The 27279-nt window shown below is 38.4% G+C and overlaps 1 protein-coding gene across 3 annotated transcripts in view; it reads right to left on the reverse strand.

The window, feature by feature from the left end:
• Positions 1-27279, reverse strand: part of LOC137246994 (mitochondrial glutamate carrier 1-like) — an 84870-nt gene that overhangs the window by 50751 nt on the left and 6840 nt on the right. The gene's annotated exons all lie outside the window — the stretch shown is intronic.

The following is a 27279-nucleotide window of genomic DNA, read 5'->3' on the forward strand; positions in this document are numbered from 1 at the left end:
AAATTTTTTGTTAAAATTTGACTTTAAAAAAAATTTTTTTTTAAAAGTGCGCGTGGTCCTTCTCCGATTTTGCTAATTTTTATTAGGCGTACATATAGTAATAGGAGTAACGTCCCTACCAAATTTCATCATGATATCTTTAACGACTGACAAATTACAGCTTGCAAAAATTATAAATTATCTTCTTTTAAAAGTGGGCGGTGCCACGCCCATTGTCCAAAATTTTACTAATTTTCTATTCTGCGTCATAAATTCAACTCATCTACCAAGTTTCGTCGCTTTATCTGTCTTTGGTAATGAATTATCGCACTTTTTCGGTTTTACGAAATTTTCGATATCGAAAAAGTGGGCGTGGTTATAGTCCGATATCGTTCATTTTAAATAGCGATCTGAGATGAGTGCTCAGGAACCTACGTACTAAATTTCATCAAGTTACCTCAAAAGTTACTCAAGTTATCGTGTTAACGGACGGACGGACGGACGGACGGACATGGCTCAATCAAATTTTTTTTCGATCCTGATTATTTTGATATATGGAAGTCTATATCTATCTCGATTCCTTTATATATGTACAACCAACCGTTATCCAATCAAACTTAATATACTCTGTGAGCTCTGCTCAACTGAGTATAAAAACAAGAAGAATTCATATTTTTGAAATGAAAAAAATTCAAATATACATGTATAAAAATATACTTATACAACATATATAATACTCCTATATTCCTAATAGAAAATGCTAGCAATGTGTTTTGAATTCGAAATCAAAACAAGACAGCCTATAAAATTTTTGTGATTGTAGCAGCATAAGTGTGACAAGAAAAAATTTAAATGTAGGTACATTCGATTATTGAATACAAAAACAAAAACGTTTAAACAGCAATATATCGGCACTCTGATGTTTGGGAATGTACCTAGCCTTTTGTAGCAATATAGGAGTATTACATATATGAGTCGCCTGCAGTTTGCAAAAAGCGTTGTTTTTCATATTTCACGACTGCTGCTTTTTGCGACTGTTAAGAGCGGTACGCAGATTACAAGTAAAAATTCCATATAAAAAACACTCAACCCTGCAAAAATCGTTGGATCATGTGGTCCACTGGAGTACTTACCATTATACTCCACTGTAATGCAGCAATGGACCAACTCATGTTTCTACACGAACATACTGTAAGCCGATCATTGCTCGTTTTTAACGATTGTAATCACTACACGATGTTTATTGGGCTGTGGGTACTCCATGGATTACTTTGATGTTATGCGGAGGTGGAGTATATGGTCCAGTCCTAGGACATCGCAATGTTAATTGGACCATATTTTTTGTATGAATTGTGGTTAATTTTGGAGCACTCGGTTCGTCCATAGCGAGTACTCCATACATGCATGCATGGAGTACTTGCCATTTTTGCAGGGAAGAAATGCTCAAGAAAATTCCTTGTGGTAAATTTTCTGGAGGTAGTACGCAGTTTACAACAAATTTAGTACGCTACTTTACTACTATTTTTCCATCAAAATTGCATACGGCAACACCGGTTTCCGCAAGAAATATGTCTAGTGCCATATATTTCTTGAAGATATACGAAGGTGCGGCTGTTTACGGCATTTCATTTCTTTCGCTTTTCGTTTTTGGCTTGTGCTAGAACTGAGACTGTTGGTTTTCTCAAAAGCGCAAGCACAAGCAACTGTTCGTATTAATAAGTCGACGAACAGTAAAGTCTATGAAAATCGAAGTTTTGGTGACTTTTACTATTCCGACTGCAGTTTTTTAAACACTGGGTATAAAGTATAGCTGAATCAGTTGCGATGAATTGTGGACACACATAGAATATATAGAATTAGTGTAGAGGGTGAAACAAAGACACATATTTCAGTTACATCTGAGTATAATGCGTATTGAAATTTAGTAGGACAAATTTTATGCGCATGTGGCATGGTGGCAGGCCCCTGCTAGCTCGTCGGGTGGGGTGAGTTTTTTGCTCACCAGCCTTACCTACAGTTATATAAACAAATTTGAGTTCATGCCTAGGAGAGAAACGTGGGGATAAAGAGAAAGGCTGGAAGCAAAGGCCTGTCGGTGTCAGGTGGAGTCATCCCTCCCCTTCTGCGTAAAACCTCGACGCAGCCTTGGGCGTTGCACTGACTCCGAAACTTTAGCAGCGCCCCCTTAGCCTGACATGTGTCCGTCCGTCAATGTCCCATGTCCCTAATCTGTCTAGTCTGTCACGGTAGCCTCACATCTACGTCTCCTCTAATACACCATTGCAACACCCACACCAAATTTATGCCTAAATATCCTGACATATTATTTAGACTTCAACCCATTCAATGTAAGACCAAATGATGTACAAGAAAACTATCCGATTTCAGCTGGAAATTTTACAATTAGTTTATTATATAATTGATTTAGTTGAACTACAAATTCATGGAAACTAAATCCAGTCTAAAATTAATTGGAATTCAAAAAAAAGAAATATCTATTAATCTAACTTATTACTAATACCTAACCTTGACTTCAAATGCTAATGAATAATAAATACATATATGCATGTATGTATCTATTTATATGCTTGTGAATAAACAAATACAAAAAAATGATTAATTTTAAAGAAAAAAGAGGATAACGTAATAACGATTTAAACCCAAGTTGTTATGGGATTTTATGAGTGTTTAGAAGTTCGGCCCGCGGTAAATAAAAAAATCGAAAGGAAAATTTTGTAAAAGTAGTGAAAATAGGAATTATCGCACCGCCTCTGTAGCTTGTGCGAATTCAAAAACAAAGTCTTCCCTATTGTAAGGTAGATGGGTTTATACATACATATATATATGCAAATGTATACATAGTGTATTGTCTCAGAAATGTGACACCTTAAATATTAGCACTCACCGATCTAACCAGCAACGAAGGCGCCTGCGTCGGAGGGGGAGGGTAGCTGAAAATTTAAGAGCACATACATATGTATCATATACCTAAGAGACTTTATGTTGGAAGTTTCCCAATCAACTACCGGCAATGGAAGAGGAGATATTTTGCTTTGACGTTATTCGGGCATGCGGTCGCTGTCTCAAATTTAAATGACCAAATCAAAATTAATCTCAAATGCGGTAGCTCGGGACTTGCTCATCCCCTTCGTTGTTCTCTCTGCAGGCGAAGCTTCAAAAAAATGCTGCGGTGCCGGGACAGGAGCGCCAAAATGCCCCTCCTTTATACCCTTCCGCGTGGAGTCCGGCACCGGCTCTATGTTTCCCCTCCTGCTGGACTTCAGATGCTACCCCGCTTATTTGCTTATCTTTGGTGTCTGTGTGTGTACGTGCGTGTCGTGGCACTAATGATGGTGGCTGGTGTGGCAAGTTTAAACCTTTGTGCCGCAATCTGAATAGGCAAGAGAAAGAACTTTAGGGACTAGGGTCATGCTGACAACGAAACCAGACATTAGGGTACATGTGGACTTATTATATTTATTGGCTTTCATCGAGTTGTGTTATTTTATTTATTTATTTGCTTTTATTTAATTATTCCTATTATACCTATTTATGTCATTTTATTTATTCATTTGATTTTATTTATTTTACGTAATTTTATCTGTATATTTAATGTTATCTAGGTATTAGATTTTACTCAAATGTTGGACTTTATGTATTTATGTATGTTATTTTATTTTAATTACTTTTATTTTATTTCATTTTATTTAACTTTATTACTTCATTCACATTATCTTTGTATTTACTTATATTTATTTATTCAATTTTATGAATTTTAGGTATTTAATTTTATTTAATTTAATTTACATTTTTAACAATTTTATTTATGTTCAGGAATAGTCCACACGCACCAGGGACTGGGGATGGGGATTTCACTGACTCACCTGAATAGGATCCAGGACACCGAGTTTTTTTTTTCTATGTACCGGTGCTTAACGGGCCAATAACGCGGTTAGCAACAACCGTAAACCGAAACTTATTTTTTTTATCACAAAAGACTAACTTTGCATTTACCACGACTTTAGTAGCTTCCGCACTAACTTGAATGTACTTTACATTTGGGACATTCCCTGTCATCGTTTGGCAATCGTACCCCATGGATCGGAAGCATTTCTTTCTCACCACTTTCACTCAAGAACGAAAGACACCAATACATACAATCCTATTTTGGCGGGAAACAACAGACATAAACTTTCACGATACTAATTTCACCCACACTAACAGATACATATTCATACATCCAAATCACGTTACTAACACACATAAGGGTAACTCCGTTGCTGTTAACACACAGATACAGCGGTGTTCGGACTTTTGCAATGTTGCATTGGCCGACAGGCTGCCGCTACAGGCTCGGATGCCGCCGATGTTGCATGCAACATGGAGCGTGTCCGTAGAAGGGTTCAAAGCGCAGTCTGTACTACCTTGGTCCGGTGTGCCCAACGTGTGGCTTCGACCCACGACCCAAGGCCGGACTATCCCCTTACCAATTCAATATTTCGTTAAGCTAACGCTTATTTATTTTATGGGCAATAATCAGAATTATTTTGTCTGATGTCTACTAAAATCTATATCACAGTTCACTATCTAAAGAACTAGGATAGCATGCAGGTTAAACTTAAAGCTATATCACAGGTAAGTATCTAAACCTAAATCACAGGTGAGAATCTATATCTATATCACAGTTTTGCAGGTTAATAAAAAGGGCGTCAATAACCAAATACGTAAATAAATTAGTCAATAGATAGGCAAATAAATGAATAAAAAATTACAAAAAAATAATTAAATGATTAATAAAAAATACAAAAAAAATATATATACAAATATAATTACAGGGGTAAAAATAAAGGGTATAACTGATTGTCAACATGTTTATGTACCGTCAAGACTTTACAACATAAAACATGCAACACTTCTACACAAACCACATGCAACATAGATTTAAGCAACAAAAATGTCTTTAGCGTGGTATACGCCGATTCTCTTGCCACTGGTATCGCCGAGTTCGTACATTGAATTTCCAATAGCTTTCAGGACTACACACTTAACTTGCTTTGGAGCAAGTTTAGCGTTGTAGTTTTCAATCCTCGAACTCTGCTTGAAATTTCGGCGGTATACCACTTGTCCGGTTTGGAATTTCACATCTTTGCTACGAGTATTATAAAACTTTTTACTTCGCTCATGTGCTAGTTTGAGTTCCTTCAGTATAGAGTCCCTAATACTTTGTAGCTTATCTGCTTTAGCATCTATCTGTAAATCTACATCTTTAACTGCACCCAATTGGCATATTTCGTATGATGCCCCATGTTGCATCATGGGCATGCCAAACATGGCATAGTATGGGGAGCAGTTAATGGAAGAGTGTATCGCACTGCGAAGGGCAAAAGCCGCATCGCTGATACACCTATCCCAATTTTTTTTGAGATCGCACTATCTGGAGCACCGAGCGATTGACTCTCTCCGCTGCATTTCCTTGAGGGGAATAAAAAGCGGTTCGAATATGTTTCGCTCCATACTTTTCTAAAAATTTGCTAAACATGTCGGAGACAAATTGTTTTCCGTTATCGGAGTGGATGTACTCCGGAACCCCAAAGATGTGAAACACCTCTTTTTCCAAAAATTTACAAACATCTACAGACGTGGCTTTACGCATTGGTTTTAAAAAGACAAACTTGGAAAAATGGTCAAGACAAACAAACACATAGACATTACCATCACTAGTACGTGGGTATGGACCCATAAAGTCAATATACAAGCGTTGGAAAGGTCTTTCGGTTACGTGCTGCTTTCCCATGGGCGGTTTGTGAAAAACGTTCTGTGTTTTATTTCCCTTGCATACTTCACACTCTTTTAGGAAGGTTTGTACATCGGTTACCATACCAGGCCAATAGTACTTTTCGCGTATTCGGGCCAAGGTTTTGTGGATGCCCCCGTGTACGACCGAAGGTGAGCTATGGGAGGATTCCACCAACCCTGCGCGCAACTCCGACGGTACCCAGAGTTTCCAGGCTTGGTCCTGCTGAAGATCGTCCCCCCGGTAAAACTGAGTCCGTTTATATACGTAACCGTCCGACACGCATAGTTCTGGAAGTTTGTCCTGGTTTTCTGTCACGGTTTTTCTAAGTTCGTTATACTCTCCAGTTTTAAAGTAGTCCGAGTCCAAGTCAATTTCCATTAGTCTGTCTGATAGCTGCATTTCCTCCATGTGAGCTCGCGACAGCGTATCGGGTACGACATTGAGTGATCCTTTTGTGTGCTCGACTTGAAAGTCGTACGCCTGAAGTTTTAAACTCCACCGCGCGAGTCTTCCTGACAGGTCGTTTTGGTTCATTAACCATTTAAGACTCGCGTGGTCGGTTATGATGGTGAAGGGTAAACCTTCGACGTATGGCCTAAATCTTTTCACACTTATCACCGCAGCGTAGCACTCAAGCTCGGTGATACTGTAATTACGCTGTGCTTTGTTTAGTTTGGCGGAAATGTAAGCTATGGGTCGTTCGTTGTTCTCGTCGTCTAACTGAAAGAGTACCCCGCCCACTCCGTCCGTCGAAGCATCGCACTGGATGTAAAAGCGTCTGTCGAAGTCAGGGTGTACCAGTACGGGAGCGGAAATCAAGCTCTCTTTTAGTCGCTCAAACGATTTTCTTGCTTCTTCTGTCATCATAAACCTTTCGATTTTTTCTTTTGTGAGGCAGTCGTGCAGCGGCGCTGCAATGGTTGCGTAGTCTTGGATAAAACGGCGGTACCAGCCAGACATCCCTAGGAACCGTCGGAGCTGTTTTGGCGTTTTTGGTTCGGGGAAATCCCTCACCGCCGCAACCTTGTTCGCATCGGTTCGAATGCATCCATCGCCCACTACATAACCTAGGTACCTAACTTCCCTGAAACAAAACTTGCTTTTCTCGATATTTATGGTAAGGTTGGCTTCACGTAAACACTTAGCGACCTTTTCCAACAAACATAAATGAGACGAAAAATCCACAGAACTAACTAACAAATCGTCTAAATACACAAAAACACAATCACGTAAAGAAGCGGGTATAACCTTGTCCATTAGTCTACACATTCTTTGTGCTGCATTACACAGTCCAAACGGCATGACTGTGTACTGGTAGAGGGGACGCCCTGGTACTGTAAATGCAGTATTCTCTCTCTTCTCCAATGGTATTTGCCAAAAGGCATCTTCCAGGTCGATGGCCGAAATGAACCTGGTATTTTGGAGTCGGCTGAGAATCCCATCAATGCTCGGAAGGGGATAAGCGTCCTTAATAGTTCGCTCATTCACCTTCCTCGCATCGAGACAGAGACGCTTCTTTTCACCCTTTATCACCAGCGATACGGGAGAGCTCCAACTGCTATTACTCTTCTCAATCACCCCTAGACCCGGCATGCGGTCTAGCTCAGCAAAAACAAGTTTTTGTATGGCTGGTGATATCGGATAGTGCCTATGTTTCACGGGGAGATTCTCATCCGAGACCTCGATCACGTGTTCCTCCACGTTGGTTTTTCCCAACCCTAATACAGCAAAGGATGGGAACTGCGCCTTGACCCCCTCTAAGGCAATACTTTGCTCTTTCGTGAGGACATGTTGCACGGCATCAAACAACAAATCGCCCTCAGCGGGTACCAACTCCGCAACGGCAGTGTGGGTTGAACGCACCATCTTTCCTCGACTAACAACATCCAGGTCGAAAGCCTGCCAAAAGTCTACCCCTAAATAAACCTCTTGCTGGAGGCCTGGCACGATAAGAAACTCAAGGTCCTTATACACTCCATCCCAAAAGACAGACAGAGGGATAGCACCAACCACCGGCGTTTCGCCGCCATTCGCTGTACGTATATTGTGATTATTTAATGGGATAATGCTACCCTCTCTGCCTTCTATCACCTTTTCATAATTTTTCCCTAGGCAACTCGCGCCAGCACCTGAATCCAGCAAGGCTAAGACATCCCTATCACCGATCTTCGTTTGAGCGAAGAAACGGTTGTCGCCCTTCAACGTGACAATTGTTGAAACTATTTTATTAAAAATTCTTTTCATGATCTTTCTTTTTTCTCTCATTTTCTTTATTTTATTGTAATTCCTGCTTGTTTTCCTTGCTAACATTTCCTCACAAAAAATTCGGTGTCTAGCGGCCTCATAATTCAACTTTCTTTGATGTAGACTTTTTGGCTCGACTTTCGATAAACCCGCATTTTCGTTAGACAAACTACTATCAACCTTTTTTAAAATTTGGTAGCTGGGTTGGTCTCCGGGCAGTCTGTGCCCTGGCGAGAGCTCCCGGCAATCTCCGCCAGCTGGGAGTTTCCCTTACCCGCTTTGAATACACAAAAAGACATATCACGCCACACGAAAAACATACCATGTTGTGGAAGGACAACTTACAATGATTCTCTTTCTTCAACTCGGACGGATTTTTAACAAAAAAGTCGACAGGCATACCACACGAAAAACATAACATGAGATGGAAGGGGGACGCAGAAAAGGAATTGGTGGCGGGCTTGGGGTTACAAAAAGGCTTTATTTGAGACGCACTTCCGGGCATTGACTGTGTTTGTTGTTGGAATGCTGCCTTCGATTTCACATGATTGGCGATCGCGTCTACGGGTTTCCGGTTAATCCCCTCATCCCCAGGTGTCGCTTCGGGATATTCGAGTTCGTTGACCGGTTTAGCTCTGCTACGGTTTTCTTTAATTAGCCGTTCCGCCCTCCTACATTCCGCCTTAAGCTCAGCCAGCGTTTCAATTTTAGATGCGAAGTTTTAAGTTCGCAAGGTAGGGTTTCAGGTTTCCTCGGATTATTCCTACTAATTCCTTCTCCTGTATCTTTTTCCGCAGGCGGAGTCAGGTTATGGACCTCACCGTAGAAGTCGTCGAACCCTTCCTGTGGCTGTTGTTTACGCTCCATAATTTCCCGAATTATCTCGTAATCGAACTCTGCTGTCTTGAAGTGGGCTAGAAGTTCTGTTTTCAGCTCTAAATACCCAAAGTCGGGTTCATCGGCATGATCTTCTAGAACTTGCCAGTACCAATTCAAGGCAGAGCCCGTTACGAGACAATGGAAATCGGTGAAGAGCTGGAAGTGCGATATGTTGTGCTGTTGCCGCAACTTCTCAATTCTAAAAAGGAAGCTCTCCACCGTTATCCCCTTACTTGTACCGTCAAATTTAACATTCCACTTATCCAGGTCCAACTTCTTCCATCTCGGTGGGTCCTGGACATTCCTATTGCTATCCGAAACCCCCCCCCCCCCCCCCCCCCCGCTGCATCTAAATTGACACGCTGGTTGGCTGATTCATTCCTACCATTTCTAGGCTCAGGAGTAGATGCCCGCTCAGACCGGTGCCCTAGCGCCTGTGCCGATGTCTCCACGTCAACGACGCGTGTGCTGAGGTTCGAAACGTTGTCTCGAAGGTGGCGGACCTCGTTCATGTATTGCGACATGAGCTAATTCTGTTGTGCCATCATTTGCATCATGTGGTTAAGTTGTTCGATGTTGGCAGCTGTCGTGCTGGCTCCGCTACCCCGAGGTTCTGACCCCGCAACACCCGCGTTCGCTGCTGGCCCAATCCGGTTAGGAATTGCCCCTCCAGCTGCCCCTACAGCTCCACCTGCAGTTGCACCGCCAGTTGCACCAGACTCCTCCGTGTCAGACATTTCAAACAGTTGGTCGATTTTCCTCGAAAAATTCAGGCTGCTATCTCCTTCACTAAAATAAAAACTGTCGGAAACTCTAACCCTGGGCGGACGGATGTTTTCCTCCCTAACGGAACCGAAAACCCGCGAAGTACACCTGTTGAAAAAGTCCGTGGGTAAGAAGTCTACGGAATGGGGTACGCCCGTGTCGATCTGCGTTAAGATGGATCCGACGACCTGGTTCTGCAGTGCTCTGCTCACGCTCCTCGTCACTCTCTTATTTGCGTTGAATAACCCCAACCCACCAGCAACTCGTTCCGGTGCGTCTTCCTCCTCCATACACGAAGACAGACACTCAAGAAAAAGGAAAACTTTCTTGAACAATTTGGGGTTGAACACAGAGATAAATAAGCACGCCAAGACAAATTCCAACCCTGTTAGGTTTAGCGATAGTAAAAAAAGGCAAAAACAATCACAACAAAATTTGAGGGATTGTGTAATCAACCCCAGGTGATTTGGTTAAACTAAAAATAATATCAGCAATTAACTGAACTTCAAGACTGCTATTAGAAGATATAATGAAATTCAACGAAGAAAAAAAAATAATATATATGTAGGAATGCTACCTTGAGTCTACCTTGCAATGTGGCAGTACACTTAAATGCAACCCTACATACGTCACACATAACCCCAACTCGACGAATGCACGAAGGACAGCCAAGACAGGCAGTTCTCTAAAATATTTCTAAGTTTTATACACAAAATTTAATTATAGTCATTACTAAATATATACTCAAATAAAATTAGTAAATAAACATTAAACTGGAGTTGTGTGATTATTACTTCCTACAAGTGGTGTCAGAAGTGCGACGTTCCTGTTCTCAATAAGAGAAAAATTGCGCAGAAAATTTTATATTGTGCGCGTGTGAATTTAAACTAGCTGAGTGCATACATATACTTATTGGCTACAACGCAAAATTAAAGATTGCATAGAAGTTTTTATATCGCGTTGCAAGCGTAATTTTAAAGCTGTCTCAAAGTGGTAGCAGCTAAATTCTGAGAAAAAATAATCAATACGTGTGTGCGAAAACTGTACAAACTTGACATACATATGTACATATTTGCAGCGTCATCTCAAAGTGCCGTTATAATATTCAAACAGCCCAGTGTAGATGCATCAACCCTTATTATTCGGAAGTGATAGCAGTGTAAAGAGAAGCGCTAGCAACGTTCAAACGTTCAAAGACAGTTGAACAAGGTGTGCGAGTGAATAAGTTCTGTACACTCGAGCGACAACACAGAGTAGACGTGTTAGTTGGAATAAGTAAGGTATAACTCCTATAAGCGCAGTGTAGATGCGCTAAAAATAGAGTGAGCAGTTGCAACAACTAGAGTGGCGCAGAGAAGACGCGCCAGTGACGTGAGTTTTAATAGCAACGCAGAGTAGATGTGTTGGTGATAAGAAAACCTATGATCCAAAAAGCGCAGTGTAGATGCGCTAGTGATTACTATGGTAACTGAAACCCTAGCACAGAGTAGATGCGCTAGTGGCAACAAGTGAAAACATATGTGCAAGTGAATTTGCGTAATGAACAAAATAATTAAAGCGTAGAGTAGACGCGCTAGTGGCAATAACAATTGAATAGCACGAAACATAAAGTAGTGCGAGTGAATTTGCTAAATAACATCAAAAAGCGGGGTGACTGCGCTAGAACAAAAACAATCATCTATAAACTACACAGCAGAAGGTGGCGGCAGAACGAAAGACGAGAATAAGCAAACAGCGAAATCGGAGAACATAAACAGGAACAGCATAGTACACTTAAGTATAGATTAAATACATTTCAAAATTTGCGGAAGGAAGGTATGTAGTTGCATGTACAATTAGAGGAATAGAGACAACAATCTAAAAAAAAAACGATTATAACAATGTTTGTTTGAAATAAAAGAATGAATACTATGTCTAATTGGAATAAGTATACAAAAATACAAAAGCAAAAAGTTTGTTATGAAAAATATACAAAATCTTATAAGAATACGATAAAACGATAGAATTTCCGCAACTAAAAAGTAACTTTCAAATCATTTGTTCTCTTAATGTTTATTCGGGAAAATATTTAAATAAGTTGTCAATCGTAATTTATAACAAGGAAATTGTTCAAAATCGCATGATTTTGGTTAGTCGCGCAGATAATATCATATTTAAATTATACTTACTAAATTTTTTTTAATACCACATTAAACATGAACCGAGAACAGATTTTGTCTTTGAATGTAAATGAATTAAAAGAAGCATTAAGAAGCTTAAGTCTGTCGACAAATGGACGGAAAGCTGCATTGCAAGATAGGCTTTGTGGGCATTACGGTCTGGCAGTAGACGGGAACGATGGTTCCGGGCATGAAAGCGACTCATTTGAGAGTACCATGTTACCAGCAGTGGGGCGTCCGGCTTTCACTTTGCGCGATATTGAGGGTTCGCTCTCCACTTTTAGCGGTATAGGACATCCAACGATAGAGGACTGGCTCGAGGAGTTCGAAGATAATGCCGCTGTAGTTCAGTGGGGGGATTTTCAGAAATTTATATATGGGAAACAATTATTGAAGGGCGCGGCGAAAATGTTTATTCGAAGCCAGCGGGGTATATCTTCCTGGAATTTACTTAAGGAAAGCCTAAAAAAGGAATTTGGTATTGTAGTTTCATCCATCGAGGTACATCGGGCTCTAAGAAATCGGCGCAAGCGCCCAAATGAAGATTTCCGTGAGTACCTTTACAACCTCATGGAGATAGGTAGATCGATAAACTTAGATGATAAAAGTCTAATAGAGTATTTTGTGGATGGAGTTCCAGACTCCAGGGCGAACAAAGCTAACCTTTACCAAGCTTCTTCTATTCAAGAGTTGAAGACACAAGTCGCTATTTATGAAAAGGTGCGTGGGGGACGTCAACCCAGTACTAACGCATTGCAGAATAAGAGTACTAGCAAAGTAAAGATAAGTGAAGAAAGAAACGACAGTCAACATGTTTGGGTGCAACCAGTCTGGTCACCGTGTAGCTGACTGTCCAAAAACTAACACGCAGGTGAAATCAGAAAATGCCAGAGTAAATATGATGGAATGGGCACGTCCTTCATCAATAGGGTGTGTGATATTTAAAGATATTTCAGTGAACAACTTTAAGTTTTCAGCATTGTTAGATACAGGTTGTGACCTATGCCTTATACGTTACGATGTCTTGCTGATGTTGGGGGAAATCACGTTAAATAACGATGTGCATAAGTTGAAAGGAATAGGGAACAGTGTTCTAACAACAATCGGTAGTTTTGAAATTAGGTTAGAGGTGGATGGTATAAATTTGAGATTTACCTTTCATGTAGTAAGAGAGCGTGATCTGGGATATCAAGCGATCATAGGCAACAATGTCCTACAGCAAGTTGATTTGGTCGTTTCAGAAGACGATGTTGTATTTAAAACAAAAACAAAGAGCACATCAGAAAAGGACTCATTAGAACAGCCACCTGCAGTGGTAGATATTCATACAGAATTTAAGGATTTGTGCTTGGCAGCGGAGTCGATGTCGGAGGAAAAATCGCAGGTAGACGTATCGCATCTAAATAAAGATCAAGGTAGGGAATTAGGAAAACTTGTCGAAGGATATTTCCCCAAGAAATTGCATGAGTCTCCGATTAAAATGAAAATAATTTTAACAGATGATATCCCGGTATCTCAAGGACCGAGAAGAATATCATATTCCGATAAAAATGTGGTTGATAACCAAATCACCGAGTGGTTACAAGAAGGGATTATTCAACCTAGTTATTCAGAATACTCATCACCAATTGTCTTGGTGGCGAAGCAAGATGGTACTAAAAGATTATGTTGCGATTACCGACTGCTTAACGAGAAAATCATGAAAGACAATTTTCCCATGCCCCTTATTGACGATGTCATTGAGAGCTTACAGGGAGCTCGCGTTTTTACCACCCTAGATCTAAGAAATGGTTTCTTTCACGTACCGATTGAAGCAGAGTCGAGGAAGTACACCTCATTTGTAACCCATCAAGGTCAATATGAGTTTTTGTACGTTCCTTTTGGCATATCAAACTCCCCTGCGGTATTTACACGTTACATTTTCGCGGTCTTCAGAGACTTAGTAAGGGATGGTATCGTGGTGACCTACATGGATGACCTTATTATCCCATCAAGTACCGTCGAGCAGGGTTTAGATAAACTAAAAATTGTGCTGAGTACAGCAGCTGAGTATAACTTGAAAATTAAATGGGAAAAGTGTCAATTCTTAAAGTCAAAGGTAAACTTTCTGGGGTACATTATAGAGAATGGTACAATAAGACCGTCGGAATCAAAGACAGAGGCGGTGAGAAACTTCCCAAGACCGTCGGACAAAAAATCTTTGCAGAGATTTCTGGGACTTACTTCATATTTCCGGCGCTTTATCGAGGGATATGCAGTGATTGCCAAGCCATTGTCCCATCTTCTACGTAAAGATTCAGTATTCGTGTTTGGAGAGGAGCAGTGTGCAGCCTTTCAGCAGTTGACATCTGCATTGTCTAGCGCACCGGTACTGCACCTTTTCAATCCAAAGGCATTAACCGAAGTGCATACGGATGCGTCCATGCACGGATATGGCGCTGTGGTCCTGCAGAAAGACAGTGAAGATCTGCAATTCCACCCTATACACTATATGAGCCGAAAGACAAAGGAAGTGGAAGAAAAATACCATTCCTATGAACTGGAGGTATTGGCTATAGTTGAGGCACTGAAAAAATGGAGAGTTTATCTTATGGGGATGCATTTTAAAATAATAACAGACTGCAATGCGTTCACAATGACAATGAAGAAGAAGGATATTCCGGTAAGAGTATCCCGATGGGCCATGTTATTGCAGGACTTTGATTATGAAATAGTACATAGAAGTGGAACAAAAATGCGGCACGTGGACGCTTTGAGTCGTGTAGCTTGCTTATTGCTGGAGGATTCACTTATTCATCGTCTAAAATCAGCGCAGATGCAAGACGATTGGATTCGTGCTGTTCGTACAGTATTAGCCAAAGAAGCATATGAAGACTTCTACGTTAAACACGACTTATTGTATAAAGATCCCACAAGGTGGTGGTACCGTCTTTAATGGAAGAAGAAATCATTCGTACAGCTCATAAACAAGGACATTTCTCTCTAAAGAAGACCCAGGAAGCAATAGAAAGGTCCTTTTACATTCCTCAGCTAAACTGCAAAGTATCTAGAGTCGTCAGAAGCTGTGTGGAGTGCATCATTTCGGATGCCAAATCGGGAAAGAAAGGCCTTTTAAGCCCTATTGACAAAGAAGATAGGCCGTTAAGCACTCTTCATATAGATCATGTTGGGCCCATGGAGCAAACCAAGAAGGCATACAATTATATCCTTGTTGTCGTAGACGCTTTTTCAAAATTTGTATGGCTATACCCGACAAAAAATACAGGTGCGGAGGCTGTGGTGGGGTGCCTCTCCAAGCAAGCAGCCACTTTCGGAAACCCGAGGCGCATTATTACTGATAGAGGAGCAGCGTTCACAAGTAACGTGTTCAAAGAATACTGCTCAAATCAAAGTATACAGAATTTACTCATAACGACCCGTGTGCCACGTGGCAACGGCCAAGTAGAGCGAATACACCTAATCATAGTACCTATGCTATCTAAGCTTTGTGGTGAGTCTCCTGGAAACTGGTATAAGCAGGTTGATAGAGTTCAGCAAATTGTGAACAATTCACCAACGCGAAGTACAAAGCTTGCACCGTTCAGAATTCTCACTGGACTAGAGATGAGGGTTACAGGGTTGCCAGATCTTAAGGAATTGGTTGAAGAAACAGCGGTAGACGAGTTAGACTCAGAGCGGGAGGAAATTCGTAGGAAAGCAAAGGATAATATATCGATGATACAGCAAGAAAATAAGAGGAGTTTTGATGTGCGAAGGAAAGAGCCAGTGAAGTACAAAATAAATGAATTAGTCGCCATTAAGCGCACACAGTTCGGGAGCGGTCTTAGGTTGAGGCCCAAATACTACGGTCCGTATAAAATTATAAAAGTTTTATCACATGATAGGTATGAGGTCGAGAAGATAGGCGAGAGCGAGGGCCCACGGCGTACCACTTCTGTTGCTGAGTATCTCAAAAAATGGGAGCCATCGTTCGGGTCGAACGATTAGTCAGGATGGCCGAATGTAGGAATGCTACCTTGAGTCTACCTTGCAATGTGGCAGTACACTTAAATGCAACCCTACATACGTCACACATAACCCCAACTCGACGAATGCACGAAGGACAGCCAAGCCAGGCAGTTGTAGTTTGAACCTGACACACGCGACACTCTAATCGAATATACGTTCTCTAAAATATTTCTAAGTTTTATACACTAAATTTAATTATAGTCATTACTAAATATATAATCAAATAAAATTAGTAAATAAACATTAAACTGGAGTTGTGTGATTATTACTTCCTACATATGTATATAAGAATCAAAAAAAAAATATTATGGAGGTTTGCCAAAATAGGTAATCAGCAAGTAGTCCTATAAAAAAGATTGTTTTTGAAAATTCTACCAGATTTAAATTCAAAACCCAAAAGCCACTACTTCAAGGGGTTGTAAATAAAAATGTATTTATAACAACAAACTATATTAAAACAGAATTTTAAATAATAATAAATAGGTAGAGATAAAATTTCAATATACTAACAAAGGATGTGTAAAAAATATAATAATATAAAAAAACTGAAGAGAATATTTCGAAGAAAAAATTCAAACTAAGCAAAATAGAAAATTAGAAAAATGAAAAAAATAAAATAAAAAAATAAAAATAATAAAAAAAAATTTAAATCCTTAATAATAAAATGTATATATGTAAATATAAGATTGTATTGATAAAAATATAAAAAAAAATTCAGAAAAGGGTCTTAGTTACTATCAACCAATTTGGTATAAAAATTCACTAATATTACAAAAAGGTAAAATAAAAAGAAAACTCTTAAAATTCCAACCACTCTTTAAGAGGAAATTCTGTAGAAAGACAAACGTTTGCGCATAAAAGAAAAATTGCAACAAGAAATTAAATAAACTGCAAAATATATGTATGTATGTAAATATCTATGTGCATACAAATGTATCAGAATTTATGTAGATTATAAGTAAGTACACGTGTAGTAAAAAAAATCTTTCTGATTTCTTTGTTGTTGTTATATCTATTGGTGTGTGTCGGTGTTGCACCTCGGCAAGGTCGTAGTGGATGCGAGTCGTTTGTCAGTGATTTGTCTAAGTCCAGGTCATTTGTATTTTTCCCCTTTTTTTTTTTTTTTTGTCACTCCGTCTGTTCCGTGTGGCACATCAAACCTCTAAGCCATGACCCAAAGCTTGGTTGCCACACTGCCGCAAACAACCGTGATGAAGGCTCACTGCAAACCTCATGTACAAGCAGTGCTGGACTGCTTGCACAGTAGCTTAAACAGTGGCCTTCACTCGAAGCATCTCCCTACTATTATACTTGCTTTACCGCAGGATCCCACTTATACAAGCGATGCAGCTTATATAAGGAACTCCTACGGTAGGCTAAGTATCCCCCCTCGTATTTGTTACAGTGGCACTAATCACATCGAACGCGTCCAAGTGATGTTGCCACTATAACGGTCTTCTGTCCAGTCGAAGAAAAGAAGATTGTTAAAGAAAGTGACAGAGAAATCAAAACTATATTTTATTTTAAACTTAAATGACGCAAAAAAAAATTAAGGAGACTGAGAAATGGGCTATTGATGTTACAATTAGTAAGTAAAAAAAAAGTAAGTAAATAAAATTGCAAATAGACAGACATTTGGGAAAAATAAGAATAAAAAAACTGGGCTATAGCGTTGGGCGCCATTGTTATATAACTGACTGTTGGGGTAAGGCGGAGGTGGCATGTGGCATGATTGCAGGCCCCTGCTAGCGCGTCGGGTGGGATGAGTTTTTTGCTCACCAGCCTTACCTACAGTTATATAAACAAATTTGAGTTCATGCCTAGGAGAGAAACATGGGGATAAAGAGAAAGGCTGGAAGCAAAGGCCTGTCCGTGTCAGGTGGAGTCATCCCTCCCCTTCTGCGTAAAACCTCGACGCAGCCTTGGGCGTTGCACTGACTCCGAAACTTTAGCAACGCTCCCTTAGCCTGACATGTGTCCGTCCGTCAATGTCTCATATCCCTAATCTGTCTAGTCTGTCACGGTAACCTCACATCTACGTCTCCTCTAATACACCCGTGCAACACCCACACCAAATTTATGCCTAATTAGCCTGACATATTATTTAGACTTCAACCCATTCAATGTAAGACCAAATTATGTACAAGAAAACTATCCGATTTCAGCTGGAAATTTTACAATTAGTTTATTATATAATTGATTTAGTTGAACTACAAATTCATGGAAACTAAATCCAGTCTAAAATTAATTGGAATTCAAAAAAAGAAATATCTATTAATCTAACTTATTACTAATACCTAACCTGACTTCAAATGCTAATGAATAATAAATACATATATGTATGTATGTATCTATTTATATGCTTGTGAATAAACAAATACAAAAAAGGATTAATTTTAAAGAAAAAAGAGGATAACGTAATAACGATTTAAACCCAAGTTGTTATGGGATTTTATGAGTGTTTAGAAGTTCCGCCCGCGGTAAATAAAAAAATCGAAAGGAAAATTTTGTAAAAGTAGTGAAAATAGGAATTATCGCACCGCCTCTGTAGCTTGTGCGAATTCAAAAAGAAAGTCTTCCCTATTGTAAGGTAGATGGGTTTATAAATATATATATGCAAATGTATACATAGTGTATTGTCTCAGAAATGTGACACCTTAAATATTAGCACTCACCGATCTAACCAGCAACGAAGGCGCCTGCGTCGGAGGGGGAGGGTAGCTGAAAATTTAAGAGCACATACATATGTATCATATACCTGAGAGACTTTATGTTGGAAGTTTCCCAATCAACTACCGGCAATGGAAGAGGATATTTTGCTTTGACGTTATTCGGGCATGCGGTCGCTGTCCGAATCAAAGCAGAATATTTCCTCTTTTCCTTGTGCGGACGAAAAATAATGTTTGGTTAATTTAATTAAAAGCACAGAAATAAAAAAATGTGGCTTAAACAAAAAGCGAATAGTGACTCCAAAAAAAAAAACGAATAAAGGTAATTTAGAAGCAAAGAAACTAAACAAGATGAAATAAAAAAATTCATTGGCCTTATGAGAACTATTGAAACTAAAAGCAAGTAAAATAAAGTAGAAGTTCAAAGCAACTGTGCAACTGATTATTACGCATATTGTCACTTGCGAAGCGAATGAAAATTTGGGCGAATTTCGCGGTCTCGAATTGTGGTATGCGAATCTGCAGCGAATTCGCCGACAAATTTCGAATGAGTGAGGAAAATGAATTTTTCGAATTGCCGGTAGCGAAAAAATTAACTTTGCTTCGCTAGAGCTGTCAAAATTTGCCGAATATCTAATTTGTTCGCTTTTGCACGCGCTTGCATTTATTTCTGTGAAAAACCATTTGTAAAAATTATCAAAAGAAAACAAAAGTGAGTGTATAATTTTTTTAAAAACCGCTTTAGGATGAAACGCACAACACCACAGCAGTTCCGAAAGCTGGTTACGCTTATGCAGAATAATCCAGACGTCGCAAGGGGTCAGGGGAATTTTGGTTCCACCAGGAGCCAAAGAGCGGAGTTATGAGAGCATTTCGCGATTGAAATCAACGCCTTAGGTCCTCCAATCCGTAGCGGGCCCGAGTGGAATAAGGTATGACCCAGAGGCCTGCACGAGTAATGCAAAGGAATCTGGTGCGGTGCGCGCAACCGTGGTATCCCAGCATCGTACGTATCCGTGCAGGCGTCCAGTAATATATAGGGATGGTTGGACCTTCTATCACTGCCGCTGTGCTGCAAGTGTATTCAAGATGTGGCTAATTGAACTATTAGGAACAAAAACATACCCCTTTTGGTAATAGCTTCGTTTGGTGACCATAGCCAGTATTGATTTCTACTAAAAATTGTATGGTGATGGTATCACTGTAGAAGTCAGTAGGAGTCAATACTGAGTATATGGTTGCCGCCTGAAGCTCGTACTGGGGCAGTGATTGAAGCTCAAAAAAGGCCGTACTCTCCGTGAGAGTAGATAATTATTTATATATGTATACTAGGTTTGGCTAGACTACAAATTGAAGCTTAAAAAACAGATTTCCACAAACCGCGCGGAAACTACAGCCACTGGAGGAGGACCGTATGTTCAGCAAAGCTTGTCTGCTCTAGAGCGAGAGGTGGATGATCTTCTCCACCTCCAACAAGCCGCCAACCCCACAGGGAATATATATGGCACCTCGAGGCAAAGAACTACTGATAGAGATAATGAATTTCAGGCCCAAGAATCCGAGGGTGAGGGTGATACTCAAACACCACGTCCATCAACATTGACACCAACAATGACCGAGGGTGAACAAGTTATTCAACCACCACGTTCATCAACAATGGCGACACGTTCACCCGAGGGTCAACAAGATAATCAACCACCACGTCCATCAACAATGACACCAACAACGACTCCCCGTCCTAGGCTTACCGTTGACGATCGTGAAAAAATTCGGTTAAAAGCACTGCAAAAGCAAACCGAAGTGCAAGATACCCTTTGCCAAGGTGTTTTAAAAATGGGGAAAACATTGGAAGATATCGCCAGATATTCACGAAAACTCTATGAACAAAAAAAGCAGGAACTAACATTATTAAAAGAGAAGGAAGAAAGAAAGAAGGCAGAAAATATAGAAAAGAAAAGACAACACAAAGACAAAATGGAAACGAAACTTAAGGAGTTGGAGTTAAAAACCCTTAAATACAATATAAGGAAATGAAAATGAATTTTTTTTAAAACTTGTTTTCAAGTGTACAGTCAGTCAACAATAAGTATACACCCTTTTATGGTATGGTTCAAATTGGTGATAGCTTCGCATAAAGGGGTGTATACTTATTTTTGTGACTTACTGTATGTATTTCATATTGCTTTAACATTTTAAAAAGTCTGAATTAAATACTTCCTTTTGATTTATTTAATTTTAAGAAAAATGTGAACTGAATACCTGATTTTTATTTTCTTTCTTACTTATATGATTTTTATTTATTTACTTTTAATAATAATAATATATAAGTAGAATATATAATATATAATAAGTACACCAGCACTAGCACAAAAAAAATTTATTTAATTTTAAGAAGTCTTTATTATTTATTTACTTTTAACAAAAATATGAAGTCTGAATTGAATATGTGATTTTAATTTATTTACTTTTAATAAAAATATATATGTAAGTAGTAGTAGCACTAGTTTAATGCCACTCGAATTTACTTTCTAAACTTTGTAAAAAAAAAATAAAAAAAAGTTAAGAAAATAGATTCAAGGCCAAACAATTAAAATTTCTTTTTGTTCCAAAACCGGCTTGCAGCCCTGTTAACTTATTAAATAAATCAATTTTGAATTATTATATTTGAACTTTGTATTTAAATTAATAATAAAAGTAATTTCAGAACAATCTTTGCCTCGCATTACTTTCCAAAAGATACAGTGGTTGAAAAAATAATAGGGACAAAATTGAAGATGGATATACTTATTGAGGAGTGCTTACTAATTTTCGTTTAAAATATAGCTTATTCAATAACAGAAACCACATTGATACAATTTTCAAAGTTTACACAAAGTTCAGAATAATTGGTCAAACTTTCAGAAACGGACAGCACAATTTTCAACTTTTTTGGCAGAATTTTCAGATAATTTTCGAGTATGCAGTTTTGTAGCCCATTTAATTTTATTCTAACAATTTGCAAGTTAGAACTCTCAAAAAATTTTCCCTGAATTTTTAGAATTTGTTTTTGGCAAGGGTGTTGAGTGTTTTCTTCCATACAAAAGTAAATTTAGTTTATGAGGGTATCCGGAATCACCTACAAATTATAAGTACAATTATGTTTTGCTTATTATTATTATATTATGACGCCACAGTTAACTATGGACTCACAATTCTATTTCAGATATTTAGCAAAATTTTTACTGTCAAATAAGCTAAAGGTAACCTTTGCTAGTTAACTAGAGGTTAACTCACCAAAGTTAGGCGGTTAAACTGTAGTAATCTCAGCTTGAAAATTGAAAATCGATAGTTAACTCTCTATCCAGCAAAAGTAGGTAAACTTGCCTAAGTAAATAGAGTTATCGCCGCTTAGCTGATTATCCTCTAAATAAGTTTTTAATGTGCTATTGTTCCACACAAAGGAATCATGTGTGGAGCCAGCATATCTGGCATCCACATACCGGATGGCCTGCGACCTGGAATGTATAGACAATTTATTATCAACGATATTGAAGTATTGAAAACTTTAAAACTTACAATCATCGCATTAATGCTGTAAAACCCTTTCCTATTCAGATAAAGGTGTCGATTTTCACTGGGAGCATAAATGCCAATATGTGTGCCATCAACACACCCAATCACGTTCGGTATTTCTGATTTGATGAAGAACTTCCTTTTTGCCTCCTGCTTCTCTTCTTCACTCATTTCTATATTTATTGCCGCCGTACAAATAACTCTCTCTAAAGTAGGCAGCATCTCCTTTAAAACGAGGGAAACTGTGGGTTGAGCAAGTCCCAACTGGAACTCGTTTCCTATGGTAACTGCCATGGGCAAAAAAACGAAGTGCGCAACAAAGTTTTAGCATAGGGGTTACAGACGACGACAGGCGGCAGTGAAAATTGTCCTTAATTTTGTCCAGGACATGCATGAAGGCATCCTTGCTAAGCCGAAAATTCGCAATGAATCTATAAACACATTTACATTGAAATACAATTTTCCATATATACTTCAAGAACCAAACTGCACTAAACTTACACTGTTGGCGGAAGATCCATGGGATTGGAGTAATCCCTTATAAAACGCCTCTGACGAAGAAGGCTAGCTCGCTGTTCGACATTGTAACTTTCTTCGAAAAAAAGATCTATGTTGGAAATCATCGCTTTATTTTATTTATCTTTATATTAATTTATTACACTTTTGTTTATGCACATATAAATAGATATATTGTAAACACATCAAAACATATGTAGTAAGTGACAGAAACGTCAAATTCGGATGAACTTATTCAATTTGTTTGAATGGCAACATCACAAAGCAGGCGAAAAAGTTCATTCGCCACTCACAATGCAAATTTTAGATGTGTTCGCTAACCTGTTCGACTCGCCAAATATATTCGCTTCGCAAGTGACAATATGCGTGTATGCATAAAGAGAAAATAAGATAACTACAAATAAAGGCGAATGATCGACAAACAACAAAAAAAAGGGGAATTGTGGTTTTTGGCAAGCATCAAAAATTTATAAAAATATGTAAACAAAAAAGAATTAATATGAACGACAAAAAATGAAACAGGAGGGGCCAAGTTAGGGCCTAGTGATATACATATAATTATCTACATATATATACATATGTGTACATATGTATGTATGTATGTATATCTGAACCAAAACAAAATTTAGGAAACTACGATTATTTACCGAAAAAAATCTCAAATTTAAATGACCAAATCAAAATTAATCTCAAATGCGGAAAACTAAACCGTCTAATAAAAAAAACCGAATGCAAATATTATACTAACAAAAAAATCCAAAAAAAAACCCAAAAAAAAATGTGATTAATTTTTTATCTCTGCTCGGCGGTAGCTCGAGACTTGCTCATCGCCTTCGTTGTTCTCTCTGCAGGCGAAGCTTCAAAAAAATGCTGCGGTGCCGGGACAGGAGCGCCAAAATGCCCCTCCTTTATACCCTTCGGGGTGGAGTCCGGCACAGGCTCTATGTTTCCCCTCCTGCTGGACTTCAGATGCTACCCCGCTTATTTGCTTATCTTTGGTGTCTGTGTGTGTGCGTGCGTGTCGTGGCGCTAATGATGGTGGCTGGTGTGGCAAGTTTAAACCTGTGTGCCGCAATCTGAATAGGCAAGAGAAAGAACTTTAGGGACTAGGGTCATGCTGACAACGAAACCAGACATTAGGGTACATGTGGACTTATTATATTTATTGGCTTTCATCGAGTTGTGTTATTTTATTTATTTATTTGCTTTTATTTAATTATTCCTATTATACCTATTTATGTCATTTTATTTATTCATTTGATTTTATTTATTTTACGTAATTTTATCTGTATATTTAATGTTATCTAGGTATTAGATTTTACTCAAATGTTGGACTTTATGTATTTATGTATGTTATTTTATTTTAATTACTTTTATTTTATTTCATTTTATTTAACTTTATTACTTCATTCACATTATCTTTGTATTTACTTATATTTATTTATTCAATTTTATGAATTTTAGGTATTTAATTTTATTTAATTTAATTTACATTTTTAACAATTTTATTTATGTTCAGGAATAGTCCACACGCACCAGGGACTGGGGATGGGGATTTCACTGACTCACCTGAATGGGATCCAGGACACCGAGTTTTTTTTTTCAATGTACCGGTGCTTAACGGGCCAATAACGCGGTTAGCAACAACCGTAAACCGAAACTTATTTTTTTTTTTTCACAAAAGACTAACTTTGCATTTACCACGACTTTAGTAGCTTCCGCACTCACTTGAATGTACTTTACATTTGAGACATGCCCTGTCATCGTTTGGCAATCGTACCCCATGGATCGAAAGCATTTCTTTCTCACCACTTTCACTCAAGAACGAAAGACCCCAATACATACCATCCTATTTTGGCCGGAAACGACAGACATAAACTTTCACGATACTAATTTCACCCACACTAACAGATACATATTCATACATCCAAATCACGTTACTAATACACATAAGGGTAACTCCGTTGCTGTTAACACACAGATACAGCGGTGTTCGGACTTTTGCAATGTTGCATTGACCCACAGGCTGCCGCTACAGACTTATGCCACTTGCTGCCTCTAGATCTGACAACTTTATCACTCCTAATAGCTGGAGTCTTAGCCTGGCAAGCGCAGGGCACGAGCATAAAACGTGCTCGATCGTTTCCTCCTCCAACCCGCACTTCCTACTTCTGCTATCATTAACCAAGCCTAATTTAAAGGCATGTGACGCCAGAAGGCAGTGTCCACTCAGAATACCCGTCATGAGTATTTTTAATGATTTTTAATGAATTTTGTTAGTCTAGGGTTGTAATACCTACACATAATCTTCGACACTTTATAGCCCCGCGATTGGAACCTCGCCTTTCCCGCTTGGTGGATCATGTGCACCTCTCGCCTTCTCCTAATCTCGCCCAATCTAATTGGGACGTCTAGGGGGCAAGCTTTATGGGATACGCCCTTTTTAGCTAGTTCATCCGCTTTTTCATACCCATCTATTCCCATATGACCTGGGCCCCAATATATGTAGATGTACGCTTTCCCCGTACCGATTCTTTCCAGTGATTGCTTACACCCCACCACACATTTAGATGCTGTGCTATCTCAGATTATTGCATTCCGACAGCGTTAATATAAGAATAAAATTATATGATATGTTACGAAAATAAGGCCAAACAAAAGTTGGAACAGGGGGATTGGAAACATGTCCTTTTCAACCTCCCATTGTATGTTGAGCTGTGCTGATCGGAATCTTCATGCATTCCGACAGCGTCATTAATAAACAAAGTTGGGGGGTGATTGGATACACGTTATTTCCAACATCCAATACCAAACTGCTCAAGCGCGGATCATATTGACAATATGTAGGTCAACACAATAATTTGCTGACAAACCATTTTTCATTATTAAGTCATGCACTTCTAGTATGTAAAAATTAATGTAAGTATGTATGTGTAGGTTAAGAACTTTTGTATAAATAGGAATGAATTTCGTCAATAAAGTAGAATCTCGATCTAACGCTACTCATCAGCATTTGAACTAAACCCTTTGTGTTCACTATTACATGGCGATCCTGCCAAACTAGATTAAAATTGGCAAAACTGCTAAAAAAAAATTAGTCGGAGGAAGATCCTGCCTGCCTGATCTTCAATTAGCTGAAAATTTGCTGATAAGCAAAATTCACTAGATCTTGCTGAACAGAGATCCTGCCATCTCAACAAACAGTTCGCTAAGTGCGAAGAATTTCAAAAGACAGGACTAAAGGTACTGCCAAACTGAAAACAAAATTAAGTAATCCTGAACCGAACAGGATACAAAGGAAGGCGAAATTTGGCGCTACAAAGAGGATTCCCAGAAAATTGCTACCAACATCAGTTATGAGGATTTGAGCAAATTAAAATCGAAAATATTCATCATCAGTTATGAGGATTTGAGCAAATTAAAATCGTAAATATTCAACATCAGTTATGAGGATTAGAGCAAATTAAAATCGAAGTTAACGGCAAATAAAGTTAAACAACATTCTGATCAGCAATAAGGATGACTGACCAAATAAACACATAAGCGAGGTGGAATAAACAACATTCAGATCGGCAATAAGGATGACTGACCAAATAAAAGCATAAGCGAGGTGGAATAAATAAATCTTCATCAACAACAAAAATCAGCAGCAAACAACATCCAGACTGGCAGCAAAGAGTTATAAACGCTTAAGTATAATCAAAATGTTTTAGAATCAATTGAGCGGCCTCAGGGAAGCTAAACCATGAGCAAAAACTTCGTTTTGCTTAGGAATTTTTTTAATATGGTAGGATGAACAAATTTTTTTTTACAAAAAGTTTGATGTCAACCGAAAAATAGGGAAAAAGATTGAAGCCCAATGTGGCGTAGAAAAAATAATAATAACAATATTTAATTTTAAACAATACTTTGAAAAAAAAATTCAAATTTAAGAAAACTAGAAATGTTAAAAATATTAATAACTTTAGAAAAACTTTTTTTAAGAAAATCAAAAATTTTAGAAACAAATATTAAACAGTAGTTTCTATAATATAAATTACATAAGGAAAAATAAAATTAACAAAATTCTTCTTAGACCTTTATAATGTCAAATAAATCAGGGAAAAATAATAAAAGCAAAATTGCATAAAAATTAATTTTTAAAATATATTAGCCGTGTTTTTTTATACACACGTATACTTTTACGTTTCGGCGTGAAAAAAACGCCTATCCTCGCTTAGATAATGCTTAGGAGACCCATCTAGCGGCAGTGGTTAAATAACTAGCTACAGCCACAGGGTGTACCGAAAAGCGGAGACACAACCCTCTGATGGCCATAGGGTATAACATATAGCTAAATCAGTTGCGATGAATTGTGGACACACATATAATACATAGAATTAGTGTAGAGGGTGAAACAAAAATACATATTTCAGTTACATCTGAGTATAATGCGTATTGAAATTTAGTAGTACACATTTTATGCGCAGCAATTTCAGAGGTGTATTTAAAGTTTGACGCTTAGCAGTCCATATAAAGTTTAAGCGTATAGACGTTTACGTGTAAAAAAAAACACGGATATTGTAAGTTGAAAAAAAATAAATAAAATTTTAACTTAAGTAATCTTTTCCGTTAAGAACAAAACTTTTCTTAGACTTTAATAATGTTAAATAAATAAACAAGTAAAATGGAATACATAGGATAACAGAATAAAATCAAAAAAAAAATTTAT

Source organism: Eurosta solidaginis, chromosome 1, assembly GCF_040869045.1.
Source record: "Eurosta solidaginis isolate ZX-2024a chromosome 1, ASM4086904v1, whole genome shotgun sequence".
In the NCBI taxonomy this organism is placed as follows: Eukaryota; Metazoa; Arthropoda; class Insecta; order Diptera; family Tephritidae; genus Eurosta; species Eurosta solidaginis.